Raw genomic sequence first — 14,923 nt, forward strand, 5'->3', positions numbered from 1 at the left:
AGCTACGTAACAGTGACAAGCGTCCTTGCAAAGCTACAGAGCATGGAAACAGCAGGGGATCACCTGACTTTGGACTGGAGATGAAGCCCAGGAAAGTCAGTGCCTGTGAAGGGCGTTGTTTGGTTTGCTGCTAAGTTTCCAAGTCCCAGAAGTCAAGCGCTGCAGTCTGAAATCACGATAAAACGAGCTGTATCTACTTTGCTGCAGGCTGCTTATCAGCAGCGTGGAGACATCCCAGAGACTCATTATATACAATATACATGAGCGATGTGGAAATAGTTCCTTCCAATTTATTGTAGTATCAATGTCCTTAGGTGATAGATTCTGTCTTTGTGAATACTATTAAGAGCACTGGCACATCAGTCTTCTGAAGACTTCTTTTTTCCAGGTGAGACCCACCTCAATTAACCCAGTGAGTACAGGGGAGATGAAGTATATAGGCTGCTATTCAGAAGTTGCTTGAATTTCATTTCAAATGGAAATTCATCACCATGGGTGAGTTCACCCACTTCAGAGGGCTAATAAGAAAGCATTCACAGCGCTTCAGCATCCTTGCACAATAAGACCTTTAAGTGAAGTTAAAGTTTTGCATCCAACTTGATGCTTCGCTGGGAGACCACTATTTGTCGGCATCTTTCACTGTGTATTTTTTGTATTTTTAAAATATCTTAAGATATTAAAAGATAAATGCATTCATCTGTTATTAAGAATTTAAAGGGCAATACTTGGAAGTTAACTCTAGAATTAATACACTCTCTCAGTTTACATGAATTGAATGCCCAGTTGCTGCTGCCATACCAGTGCATTTGGTATTCAACTTTATGCAATGACAATAATGGATAATCACGGCATTGAAAATAGGATTCTTTTCTGCTTCTGACCTTCTACTTACAGCTCACTTTATGAGAAGGAAATACAGTATTTTTACAGTAACCACCAGTCTGTCTCCTTTTGCTTTACAAACCAGAAACCCAACAAAGTCTTTCTGCCACTGCTTCTCAGGTCTATCATTTCACAGACAGAAAGGGAAAAGTACTTATCCCTACTTGATTAAAATTAATGTTCCTTCTGCACACCACACAGAGGTATTATTACCTAACCTAGTCTTCAAGGAAGGAGAAAATCCCTTCAGCTTTATTTTGTCAATCTTTGCAAAAGTCTGTAATTCTTTTTAATACCTTCTGCCCATTGTACTTCTGGAAACTGTTAAAACTGGAACAGGTCCCCAAGTAGCATGGGATAGCCACAGTCACAGATGATATTCTGAGAACATGGAAATACTGCATGTCCTCATTTTATCTCCCATTTATGAAACAGCTTCAGAAGCCCCTCTCTAGAACTTAGTGAAGAGGGGAAAAAACCCTTATATTCACTATGCAGAGAGATGAGTCTTGAGACATAAAGCACCACAGAGACTCAATGAGAGGGCCTCTGGTTGTTTTTCTTACTTAAAATATAATTTTGATATTTATACCACTACATATACATTTCTATTAGCATACAAGATGCATATATTTGTGTGTATATATATACACATATATACAAATATATATATATATATTTAGTAGGTAGTCAGAAAGCATTCTAGCCCAGAACTTGAACAATCTATTCTATCTGTTTCAACTCATTCTCAGGATCAAAATGTACAGCTTTTCTGTGGCAAAACAAAGAGAACCATTCTCACCACAGCAATCACCGATTAACTAAATTACCTTTTTCCAATGGCTTGCTGCCTCGTTTACCTTTCCCATTCTTAGTAGTGTTGCACTGTCAGACAGAGAAGAAAAATGAAGGCTACAGGTGTTCTTTAAAAACCAGTAATAATGCATCATACAGCGTGTGGAAGTTCATGAAATAATGATGCCACGAGGGTTCACAGCGGAGCACGAATCGCTTATGATCAATTCTAATCTACTACAGGTGTGACTGTCTCTCTCACTTAATAAAAGCAAGACAGGATTGAGAAAGCAAGAATGTTTTCCATTAGGAAGGGGAATAGAAACAGGCATTTTATGCCCGGCTGTGTTTTGAGGTAGAGACACAACTCTTCATCAGTCAGAATCCTCATGAAACCCAACCAATATTGTGATTCTGACAGCAAACACCACAGCCTTTTTCACAGACACAACAAAGAAAAGGCAATGATTATATTTAATTTTCATGCAAACTAATGCGTACTGAGTATCTGCACTGATTGTTAACTCACCTCAGGTTATTAGAGTGCTTTTTTATGCAATATAAGTCATTAAAAGAAACGCTCCTATGATCCAAAGCTCTACTTCATGTCTCATGCATGTGGTACCTTTCAGATGTGTTACAGTCTGACTAGTATTAAATATGTTTCTTTTGTAAAATCCTATTTCTGGGTTGTTTTCAACCAAAGCACAAGCTGGCTGGCCAACGTGCATCTTTCCAAGTGCCTGTCCCAGGCTGAAAGCTCCAGCTGAAACAGGTCAGCCGGGTTCAAGATCAGTGTGAATAAAACATTTGTACGCATTAAAACAACCTGGCAACCTTTTATTTGAAAAGATGTGGCATCTGTATAGTTTTAAGCAACGGCTGGGAATTTAACAGAGGGGGCTTTGAACCCGAGTGATGCCCTTCCTCTAGTCCTCTGAAAACTGGAATGTCAGTTCCCACACCATCAGCAAAAAGCTGATCAGTATTTACCTGTTCAATATTTCATACATAACAGGTCAGGGCTCCAAGGAAAACACAGGTGACTGACGTGAAAGGTAAAGTGTGTCAGGGCAGGGCAAGAAGTCAGGTAAAAAAAACTAAAGGTGTGTCAGAGGTGAGGAGGACAAGGCTGTGATGAAGGACAGAGGCTGGACAAGGGAAAAGATGCTCACAGGTACAGAGGGAAACGTGGAAAAGATGCAACTGGCATGGCTTTGATGGTTAGAGATCTGAGAGTCCAATCAAATGGTCTCCAGGACATCCCTAATTAAGAACGGAGTCCTTCCTCACCTTCACCAGTGCCAGCCTGGATGGAGGAAGGCAATCTTTCCACTGCTGTCTGTGATTTCATTATCTTAAGTGCAGGGGCTAAATATTCACAGCTGCAAATGGACTCAGTGAGAGCTGCAATCTGGTTGTGTAAAGTAAGCCAAAAAAACCAGGCCCAACTCACTGCAGATTGGACACCTGAAATTAATGGGTAGTTTTGGCCTTAATCTCTTGTTGCTCAATTCAATACTACAACATGGGGGAAAAACTGGAACCCCCTTACCTCACAAGGAGTTTTAATTCAAGAAAAGAAACTCCCAAGTGCTTATGATCCAGTCAAATACTAAAATGATGAGCACTACACAGGAGCCCGAAAGGAAATTAATAATTCTGTCTCCAGAACACAGTTTGAATTACAAGCAGAAATAAGGCATAGGGGACACATTGATTAATGAAAGGAAAACAAAATATTGAATAGCCTCTCATTAACTGAGCATCCTACTTTGTGTGCACTGACTGAGGCCAGGGTCCTGTGCAGAAATAGCATGAGACCATATAAAGGCTTCATTGTAATGCAGATGCACACAAGATGCAAAGAAAGGTTGGACAGACTATCTTAATTTGAAGATTTCTTAAGGTTTGTGTGCTCTCCTTTGCAGCCTAACATCCTTTAATGCAGGTATTTTTGTGTGCAACAACTTTCTGAGAAACATATTTGGTGAATGCTGAAAGGGCTGAATATTTCCACTGGATAAATCAATTGCCCAACCTCACACATAGCAGTGGAAAGCGTATTTGACACATGATTTATACAGATGCAGGGCTTTAAACATCCAAGCACACTCCTAGTGCTTTCTGATCAGCTAATTCAAATAACTATCCACATAAAAGCTCCTTTGAATTGACATAAGTGTAAGGGCAATATTTTTACATGATATGGAAAACAACAGTGACTACTCAATTAGGGAGAGACGTATGTTTAAAGCACATTTTGCACGGTGTGCCATTAAAGTTACTCAGCAGCAATGACTTCTGAACTTGGTAATTTTCCTCTTAGTATGGTCATAGAAGTATACTTTTAAAATGGAAATACATTTCAAAGAAATAGCCCAGAGGTTATGGAATATATCACTAAGCTAATCACAGTAAAGTAATATCGTAGGCAACATTAAAACCCCAGTGACAACTGCCCCAGGTATTTAAAGTAACAGCAGCATTTTCTGCACTGCAACCCAGACAAAGCTCTGAAATTGAAATAAGACCATGCATTTTCCCCCTGATTTAAGGGCTTTACACTGAAACATGCTGACCTCTCTTCATCTAACTTGGTGTCACAACTGAATACACAGATACCCTTTACTTTCCAACTGCTTTCACTTTCTTAATGGTATTTCCCAGAGCTTGTGCATTAAAAGAACAAACCCAGGACAACTGCAGGATAAAGAGCAAGGCAAGGTGGTGCCTGCAAAGTCTTTGAGGACAAAAGCACTGTGTTACTCATGCACAGCAGCCTGTCCACCCCAACCCCTGTGCCCCAAACAAACTCATCAACACGCACTCAGCCCACCTAGACATGGTTTTTCCTTTCTCTCAAAGTGAGGAACCAGATGAATTTCACTGCACTTACTGTCTCATCTGAGGTTCAGCCAGGACTGAAGAGCATTTAGTTGTGGCTGATTTATGCTGCACTTAAACCTGAAACGTAGTTACAAGACCTTCTGTACCACACCAGCTGCCATCTGCCCTCACGCTCCCACATGACACTTGAACGGGGCATCTCAGGAGCCACAAAAATGGGCCATTTCAGTCTGAAAAGACTCAGCTCTATTTTGGGGGCCTGTGCCACATTGTATGTGGATCAGTCCAGGGAGAAACCTGCAGCAGTCACACAAAGTGGTTACAGAATTGATGCAGCTGGAGGACACCAAGCCAAGCCCTGGCAGTGCCTCCGACCACAGGCACCATCACCAGCAGGAGGGACCAACACAAACACAAGTGGAGACAAGGCACACACATGGGTAACATTCCCAAATGTCCAAGGAAGGAGCAATCACAGCTCTTCAAGTACACTCAGAAATCCTAAAGTGCTCCTCAACCACTTACAAAATCACAGCCACAGTGAGCAGAGCAGGATGTGTGTCCTGGATGAACAGCAGTGAAATACTTGAGAGAGTGTCTGTGCCTAGAGAGCACAAGGTGCTGCTCTGGAATAATGCCCAGGAAGACAAAAAACTAGTAAACTCTAGCCCACTGTACAACCCAGCTTGCCAAAATCAACGAGGTCCATCTGTCCAGAAGTGCTCCCTGTCTTCCCAGGCTCCCATTTCCCTGACTCTATCCCTTACCAACACCATCTGCCCCAAAACTATCTGACACTTTCTAAGAGCAGCAGAGATTGGGTGGAATTTCTTTATTATGGTCAAAAGCATAATCTACTTTTATTTGGCTTCTGTTAGGAACTGGAAATAAAGCAAATCTACTTAGAAAACCAGTGTAAAGTGCTAATGTATTGCTGCATTATCTGAAAGATGGTTATTATAATCAAGACAGCTCTGCTTTACTCTGCAATCTCCTAATGAGAGACACTGGTAAATGTTATTCCGGATTTTTTTTTCTTAAAAAATAAAAAAGAACACCTTTCATTATTTTTTACTTCTTTATGTATAAATTGCATTATACACAAACCTGACACAGCTTTATTGGCTCTGCTTCTCGAGTAGAAGAGGCACCTCTTACAAAGGGGGAGATGCTAAAAATGTTTTAATATGATGCCATTACTGCTGTTTTTCTTGTTGAGATTGAAAACTGCTTGACTTACTGCTTCAGGAGCGATGCACAAAACTGTTCTGTGTTTAAGCAGTCAGAAGCATTTGTCTCCTTAAACAAGACATTATAATCATTCCTTTTGTAGCTTACTAAAATAACATCCCAGAAAGACTCCTCTAAATAAGGATAAACAACATGGTGGCTTGATCACAGCATACTGCCAGAACAATCACACTTATAATCTTAGCACTGACAGCATATTTAGCAATCTCAGTTACAATTACTTGGTCTCATTTCACAATGTCCTCGGGATGATGATTCTGAGGATGTTAAGAAAGAATTCAGGAGCTGTTTCCAGAGATACAAGCACAACTTGGCAGCACAGAATAAGAAAAGTCAAAAGAAGTCACTTTAAAAGAACAGTAGTTTTGACTGAAATCTCCATTTTTTAAAATGCTTATCTGTGAGCATTTTTTCTTGATATTTACTTGGAAGAGCATAAGAGAGAAGTTGGAGGGTTCTCTTTGGAATTTGTGAAATGAAGGCGTGAGGCCACATTACAAGCAGTAATACCAACCCATTTTCCTAATGTTTAGATCTTATTTTTATGGTATATATATTTGCCACTAGTAAAAACTGCAGTGTCTGAGGTTCCCATGTCTCATTTCTATCCTTTCAAATAAGAGCTCTCTCCAGTCTGGTAACCTGATGGGAAGTTTGGAGCATGATTTGTTAAACCAGATCAGAGCAATAGCTCCTACTTCAGTAGTACTCATTTCTGAGACCAATGAAGGCAGATGCATGTTTTAAAATAATTTAAGAAGTGAAAATAGCCTGGCATCATATTTTTCTTAAGCAAAATATTCAAATATAAGCAATGAAGTCTGAGGAGCGTAATCAAAAAGAAACACCTTCCTCTGTGTTAGAAATGCTCCAAACTGCTGTCTGTGTTGTTTCATCATTTTTTCCATTAAATCAGACACTTCTTCAAATCAAGCCCTTGGGGAGTAGGAGACAAAAGTGATGAGAATGCAATGTGTGAATATAAAAGTGGAGCATGTGTTTTATAACTAACTCTGTTCAGAGATCAAGGGAAATGTCACTGTTTATAGCCATCAGTAAAGAATCAATGTAATTATATTTGTAGTATCAATTCAGGTCAATATTCTAATACATACACCGTAAAGCCACAATTACAATTTACATCTGCATCGAACAGTGCATTTACCTCTTAACCTTAAGTAAAAAAAACAAAACCAAAACAAAAAGCTCTTGTTTTCCTTTCTCACACACACATCATTATTTCAATCTTGAAACAAGGTGTAGTTGAGCCACTTGGATTAAGTCAGAAAATAACACAGTGCAACTGGATTTGCTCTGAAACCTCAGAGATCTGGGTTCAGGAGTGAGACCAGAGCACCAGCTCTTTAAGGCTTTGAGACCTGGATGCAGTAAAAACCTTCACTGAATTACCAGACTTGGAGCAATTCCCACTTCAAAAAAAAAATAAAATCTAAGAGCACTGGACCAGGATACTTTTCTCCACTTGCTCACCCAGGCACTGCCAGCTTGATACTTTTTGGGAGGGTTGAATTTCAGGGGAACCAATCTCTGCCACTACCAACACCAAGCTGCAAACTTGCAAACCAAGTTGTGTCCAAGAAAAATGGTATGACAACCCATAATCCCCCCTCCACGGTTTTTACTATGAAGGCTAAAATTATATATATTTACCAAATAATATTTCTGTAGCACCATCAAGGATTGGTTGAGATGAACAAGCACAAGACTGTTTTGACTTGTCCACACACTCACATACAATTTAACAGTTAATGTGACTTTGTAGTCAACAACAGTAGAAAAAAACCCACAAAACCCACATTGAAAAGGTGATTCTTGGTTTTACTCCATTCAGTCTTTACCTTCAGTCAGCCTCAGACTTGGATCTAAATTAAAAATCCATTTTGCACATGAGTCTACCTCCTCCTTCAGGAGCCCACCAACACCCATTTAGCATTCTCAAAATTCAGAGATAAAAATGTTCCTACAAACTCACAAAGGACAGCAAATCTGTGACAGATTTTACCAAAAACTGAAGCTCAGGAGCTTTACTTGTTCCACAGGCATCCAACTTTTCAGCATTCAGAAAACTTTCCTGCAGTTTCAGAATGGAGACACTTACCTAGAGAAAAACAAAAGTAATAAAGGACATATTAGGCAGAGCTAAAACTTCTGGGAAAGTTCTGCTTTTTAAATTATGAGAGTGCATTGGACAAACTTTCATTATAGATTAAAATTACATCTCATAAATACTTTATTATAGCAAGGTTTCATTGATAAACAGATATCAAGTATTAATACACCATTAATGCGTATTTTTCAGAATGGCCAACCAATTTTAAAAAGTTCAACAAAACTGGAAATTGCTGATGCTTATCACAACTTTCAGCAGGGATTTGTTAACACTCTCAATTTAGGTTTAATCAACCCCTTGCTCACCAGCTGGTAAAGCGAGCCCCAAGCCCAGACTTTTACAAACCCACATACACCAGGCAAGCTGATATCAAAGCAAAACTTAAATATTAAGGTTCAAATTCAGGGTGCAACCCAATCCAATCATTTTCAAACAGCAGCTCCACCTCTGGAAGCCTCATCCCATCAACGAAGATCAGCACAATCAGAAGCAACACCTGGAGCAAAGGCTGAGGTAGAGCAGAGAACACAACAGAAAATTCACTGGAAAGAAGAGTGGGGGAAAATCCGGTAGGGAGAAAATGTATAAAGCTGTTTTAATTATCTGTCAAACCTGCTCATTTTCACCCTTGCCTGAAAAGAACTTCCCTCTAACACCATTTAGAATGGATGTTTCATTCACCCAAAGTGTCCTTGCAATTAGAGCTGGTAGAAATCTGGGAGAGGAGCTGAGCCTGTGTGGCTCCCAGTCCTTAATCCTCCTATTCCAGACAGGATTTTAGCACAGACTAAAGTCCCAGTGACTCAACTGGACCTATGCAGATACATAAAGTTGAACATCAGCTTAAGGGCTACCTGGAAGGAAAGTCTAATGGCTTACATCACTCTCACCCATTTCTCCACCAAACAAGGTAGCAATTCTAAGTTTAAGAAAAAAAGAAAAGAAATTGAAAGAAAAAAAGAAAAAATAGAAAGTCTGCAATGCTATTTTGATCCTTCTAAGCCTTCAGGACAAATGCTTTACAGACCTTCTAGTCTTACAGAGTGCAATTTATAAAGATTAAAGATTAACATTTATAGAAAAATGCCTTTCCTTAATACTGTAGGGATGCCATAAAAAGTAATACTTTTCATTATAATACCACTTTATGGTACATGAGAGCTTTAGTACCCCACAGGTCTTTTCCTCCTCAGTATCTGGAGGGGAAAGAACACAGATTGCAAAAAGTAGATGCTTCTTTCTTTCTTTTTCCAGCTCAGCAAATATATATCATTATTTCAGTCCCTTCAAGGTGAGCTTTGTTGTTAAGAGAGATAAGGCCCAAAGCAGAGGCAAGGTTGGAACAAAATTAGTCATTGTATATGCATTTTTATCCGTTTTGACAATGTAGAATTTTAATGAAGGAATGCTACAAGGATTCTGCTCTGAAACAAGCAGTTTAATTCTCTCTGTAATTCAGAAAGCAAGTTTAAGTAATGACTTTATAATTCTTAATTATCATGGAAGAACCCTTTTTACATTCTCTTTTTCTTCATTACTCCAGTATATCCTACCAGAAATTTAATTTTCATTTTCAGCTTCGGCAACAATATTTTTCATTATTGGGCAAATAGAAAGCATTACAACGAACGAATTAGAGAGGGGCACGTGCGTGAAATGGCATCCTCTAGATTATATTTGTCTCAGTTTTGCATCCAAGCAACTTTTAACATTTTTCAGTGGTTGTAACAACAAGTGCTTTTCCAGCCTTTTTTTTTCTCTCAACGTGACAGCTCCTCACTCAGCAGCAGCCACAGCAGCCCGTGCAGCCACCTCTGCTCCACCAGCACACTCACTGGTTTTCAGGCTGCACTACAAGGGATTCCCGACTGTTTTATCCCCTCTGACCCTCCCTGAAAACAAAACAGGAATAGAAGTGACAGGATGCGTTTACAGCCAGGTCAGTGGGATGAGGATTTGTAAGGTCTGTTCTCATTCCGGCTACAAGGGCTGTTGGGTGCCCAACACAACCCACCCTGGTGCTGAAGACAGTTGGAGTTGGGGAGATTTGCCTTGAAAAACTGGCTCAACTTTTCCCAGTTCTACCTCTGCTGCCCTACTAAACCCTGTGAACTCTGACACTCAGGTTCTACCCATTTGGCTGAAACTCCAGGAGACAATATACAGCAAACAGCTCTTCATCTCTGCCCATGTAGAAGTTAGAGTTTAGCACAATAAAATAAAATAAACCCAAACCCTCAGAACTAATTATCTGCAATATGTATTCTTATTTTTATATGATTTCGGCGCTTGCCATCAAAATATCACGCTCATAAAAAATAGATTTGCCTCCTATACAGATGATCTATTACCACCACAGCTCGTGTTATTTCCTCAGAAGAAAATGAAAAGCTCCATTTGAAACTCACTTAGCAGCTGGTTATTCTGCATTTCATACAGAAAGCAACACCCGTAAAGGTGAAAATGAATAATGATCCGTTTGTGAAGAAGTCACAAAAATTCAAATGCAGGACTTATCCAGAGCTTTGATACTCCAATCCTCTTAGAGAGTTTATAAAATAATGCTCTGCACGCTAAAAAAAATAAAATAAAATCATTCCACCCACTGCACTAAACCAAAGGAAATTCATTTCATAAAAGAAAACCAAATTAAACAAATTCGGAGGCCTGGTAAGCCTGTAATTCATTAGGAGCAGCCCTGGGGTCCCTTGGGAACAGCCTCACACACTCTGCAGAGCTGGAAAATGTGTAGTTAGAGACTGGAATCAGCTGAAAACTTGCAAATCCAAAGAATGGCTCTCTCTGTTTAATTCATTTTAATGCTTCAGTTGGCTTTGGCAGTTCTCTCCCCTCGTGTTCTGCACCCATAAGTTTGCTCTACTCCTATCTTTTCATCAGACCAAGCCACTTCTCACTGCACAGCCTGTTTTGACCTCCAAGGTGGCCACCAGCCCAGGTCACCCCCGTCCAGCCTCAGCCTCCTCCCACACATCCCATCCACCCACTCCAGCCCTGTCCACTTGACATTTCTGTGGGGATCCGTGGTCCTACCAGACTGCAGAGCGTGAGCTCCAACATCTGTGCCTCCTGAACACAGAGCCAAAACACACCACTCTGCAGCACAAGGGAAAAAAAAAAAAAAAAGAATGGACTTGGTCACCTCTCTGAACAGCAGGGGATTGGAACTAGATGTTCTTTAAGGCCCCTTCCAACCCAAACTATTCTAGGATTCTATAACTGAAACCAATCCCTCAAGGATGGCCAACCTGGCCAGCACAGACTCAGCTCCCTCCTAAGGTAACCAAGCCTGTTAGAAGTGAGACAAGATACCAAAGTAACAGTGAAAAAAGTGCGACAGTGCCAAAAGCTGTGCATTCTGTAGAAAAATTCTCTCCTTGATAAATATTTTGCCACATCTTTACAGTTTTATAAAAAAGACTCAGGTCCACATTCAGAGTTTTTCTTTTTCAACAGAGCTTGACCACAGACTCAGAAGCAGAGAAACAAACACATCCTCGTCCAGCAGAGAAGCTGCTGTGCGTGAAGTTTTATTGAGACAAACTCCATCAGGGAAAGAGGTTGTGTGGAACAACAGCGGGCTTGGGCTGGAAACACAGTGATAAACATCTGAGCTGAGTTTACAGTCCAGTGGCAGTACAAATGGTGCTGAACACCTCTCACAGATCTGCCTGGCCTAGCTCAAGCTTGTCAGACTGAGAACTTGCATAAGGATTTGTGTGCAGCATCCCAGATTACCCATGAGATGCAGGAGCTATCCCAGTGTGGGGTGGATTGCTGAAGTGGTGCAGCCAAGTTTAACAGGCAGGGACAGGAAAGCTTTCAGAGTGCAGACATGCATGTGTATGAAAGACACAACCCACCAGAAAAGGCTCATACTACCCCTTTATTTACATACAATATGGAAAACACTAGTTGCATTTTAAATTTTTAATGCACCCCCAATGTTCACAGATTTTTTTATTTTTGCTAAAAGGAAGCTTCTAGGTAATGTTACTGCTGGTGCACCTTGAAACACACCATCTCTTTTTTAACAGCTGCAATGAATTGGGTGATGCACGTCAAGAAAGTTAGACTGCTTCTAGCTGCCTTGGTAAAATAGGTCAGGAGAGCAGGATACAAGGAGACTAACCCCCACTGACTGGAGTAACATCTAAAATTCTGGGTTGTACCCCACATTTTTCAACCTGTTCTTCCATTAAAGCACCCAGTGCAGAAAAGAAGTGCAGAACAGCATGTGGTGCAGCTATAAAGGTGTTCTGGCATCTGAAGAAGGTGATAAAAGCACTGAGGGAAGAAGGCAAAGCTTTGAGGCACCTCATTCTCAGCCAAAAGGGAATCATCCTCTGAAGTGAAATGAATTGATGGGGACAAATATGGTCAGAGTCAAGAGGAATGAACCATATTAACTGCTTTCATGTCTGAAATATTGTGGAGCACAATCCAAACAATGAGAACATGCAGAGATGTGTGGATTATATTGAAAACATGCTCCTGCCAGGAAACAAAGCACAAACTAACCCATTCTCTGAATCTGCAGTGACCTGAGGGAAAACAAATAGATCTTTAACCAATCTGGTTCTAACTCCTTAAATTCCTCTTCAGTAATGGTAAAAGCTTAGCAATCATTACAAAAAAATACTTAGGATTTGTGTCTGCCCTGAAAGATCTCCAGTCCCCAAAGGACAACCTGTACCAAGACAGGGTAAAGCCTAAAAGAGGGGCCCCATTCCAGCAGCAATGCACTTTAGTCTCCTGTGCAAGATAATAAATGAGCTCAGGAGCATTTCACTACTGTATAAGAACTGACATTTTACATGTAATGCCTGATTAATTTGTCCCTGAATCAGATAAAGACTTCTGGTCAGAAATGGGTCAAGTTGACCAGGATTAGCAGGTAGGAAGAGAAACGTGGATAGGACGGATGAGTGAAAAATTGCAATATCACAGAGAATCAGAGCCATGTGCTCTGTACTCCTCCAGAGAACAATAAACTACTCCACAGTTACAAGATCACAATGTTCTACCTAACCTACAAAAATCTTTCCTTTTTGCTTAAAAAATTATTACTTTTTCAACCTCCCATTAAAAAAAAAATATATATATATATAAAAAGGGGAATAAAACCCTGTCAGTCACAAACCCCACAGCATCTTCACCAGTACACCTTGGCAGACAACCTCCCAAGGAACACACACACGTAATAGACCCCTTTGTAACACCACACTGACACTCTGCAATAGCTACTCCAGCTGAAGCCCCAGAGATAAATGCTACAAAACCGAGCCAAATTACAATGGGACTCTGTAGAGCAGGACAACAGAACATACAATTACTGTAACCTTGCCCTGAGGCATTTCACAGGGAGATTAAAAAAAAAAACTAGCCTGCATTTAAGTATTTAACAGTTTTTTCTTAAGAGGAGAAAAAGAACAGGCTCGTTTTCCTGCTCCTTCCAAAGCAGGCAGGATTGGGATGGATTGATCAGACAGAGGGAAACTGAATGATGGTTCTCCTTCCTGAAGGACAGGTTTGTTGGGCAGACAGATATTGCACACAGTGTTTCCCTCTTGTATGGGAGGGAAGGACAGTGCAGAATTGCGGCAGCTCGTTAGTAAATGAGAGAGGCAGATAATGAGTGGAGAGAAAGCAGTCACTCCCTTAGTCCAGACAATGACCACACTCCAGTTTGGAGAATCTTTTAGGGTCTGCAGAAATTGGTTCCCTGAAGACTGTAGTAAAGACCTTGAATTATCCCTGACAGCATCCCTGTGGTGTCTGCCTCTCAATCACAGCCATGATCTGCAGCATGTCCCGAAATGCCTGTGCCTGAGGCATGACAAATGGATGGCACTTGGGTATTTATGTCAACCGGTGAAGACTCCATGGCCCATTTCCCAACACCAAGAGAAACTACAAGGAGGCTGCAAAGACCAGGCAGAGCCTCCACAACTGGGTCTGCTAAGAACTAGTCTCTGCTGCAACAGAAAATCCTGCAGGACGTAAGGAGTGATATGGATTAATCTCTTAATAAAAATCTAATTTAGTTGTTTCTCCTAAAAGACACATGGAATCCTATTCCCACCCAAATATAAAATGCTCAGTTATTTAGCTGAACTGGCTAATTCTTCGTTGGTACTTCAGTCTCGTTCAATAATATCCTCAACATCACCTTAACAGTTGAGCAACCAACCGAGAGAATGGCTTTACTCTCAGGTACCGCTTAAGCAAAATAAATCTTTGATTTTTTTTACTTCTTTTCTAATTGGTAAAAAAGAACTTATCTCTACGGATCCTGTCTAGACAACCATCATAAAAGTCTCTGCTATCCACCACTTTGCTTCATTACACGCACAGATGCACAAAAGCCTGTTTTTGAGAATATCAGACACAGAGGATACTACAATACTTGGTGCACATCTATGGGAGGTTAATGCCAAGTGAGGCTCTGGAGCATATGGCCAAAGCTGTGCAGCTTTGTGTTTGAAGCAGTAAGTGCCTGGGTTGATTGGGAGCGCAACAGCTTCATCCAGTTTTACTGGTGCCTCACTGGCACTTCAGCTTAAACACCCCTTAAATAGCAAACACCCCTTAAATACAAGGCATATATACAGGAATGTGTTCAGGGTTCCTCCCAGCCAGTATCATACAGAAATGGGGCATCAAGTAGAGCAAAGCAAACAATTAAATGCTTGCATTGACAAATGAAGCCACAGGGATCCCAAGGGCTGGAGCAGGTAGGAAGTCAGCTTGGGACCCAACAAAATGCAGATTAGGTTTTGCATCTGAAACTTCGAGCCAACATCAGCTGTCAAGTAAAGATGCTTGTGAAGGATATGACAGTTCATGTGGAAACCACAGAGAACTCTGAACTGTATTTGGTGACCACGGCCCATGGACTCACCTGCAGCTATTTGGGAGTGCTATTGATGCTGCAATTGAAAAGTGGACCCAAGAAACACACCCTTGTGCATGTCAGCCAAACCAAACAGCAAG

The 14,923-nt window shown here is 40.7% G+C and overlaps 1 protein-coding gene across 2 annotated transcripts in view; it reads right to left on the reverse strand.

The window, feature by feature from the left end:
- CDH4 (cadherin 4) overlaps positions 1-14,923 on the reverse strand; it is a 431,501-nt gene that overhangs the window by 307,724 nt on the left and 108,854 nt on the right. Inside the window, exon 1 of one of the 2 annotated variants that reach the window (XM_064674094.1) lies at positions 7,802-7,816. The exons of the other annotated variant lie outside the window; for it this stretch is intronic. The gene's annotated coding sequence lies outside the window, so the exon portion shown is untranslated. Of the gene's footprint in view, positions 1-7,801; positions 7,817-14,923 lie in introns of those variants that run through there. 2 annotated transcript variants of the gene reach the window in all.

The sequence above is a fragment of the Pseudopipra pipra genome, chromosome 17 (genome assembly GCF_036250125.1).
Source record: "Pseudopipra pipra isolate bDixPip1 chromosome 17, bDixPip1.hap1, whole genome shotgun sequence".
NCBI lineage: Eukaryota > Metazoa > Chordata > Aves > Passeriformes > Pipridae > Pseudopipra > Pseudopipra pipra.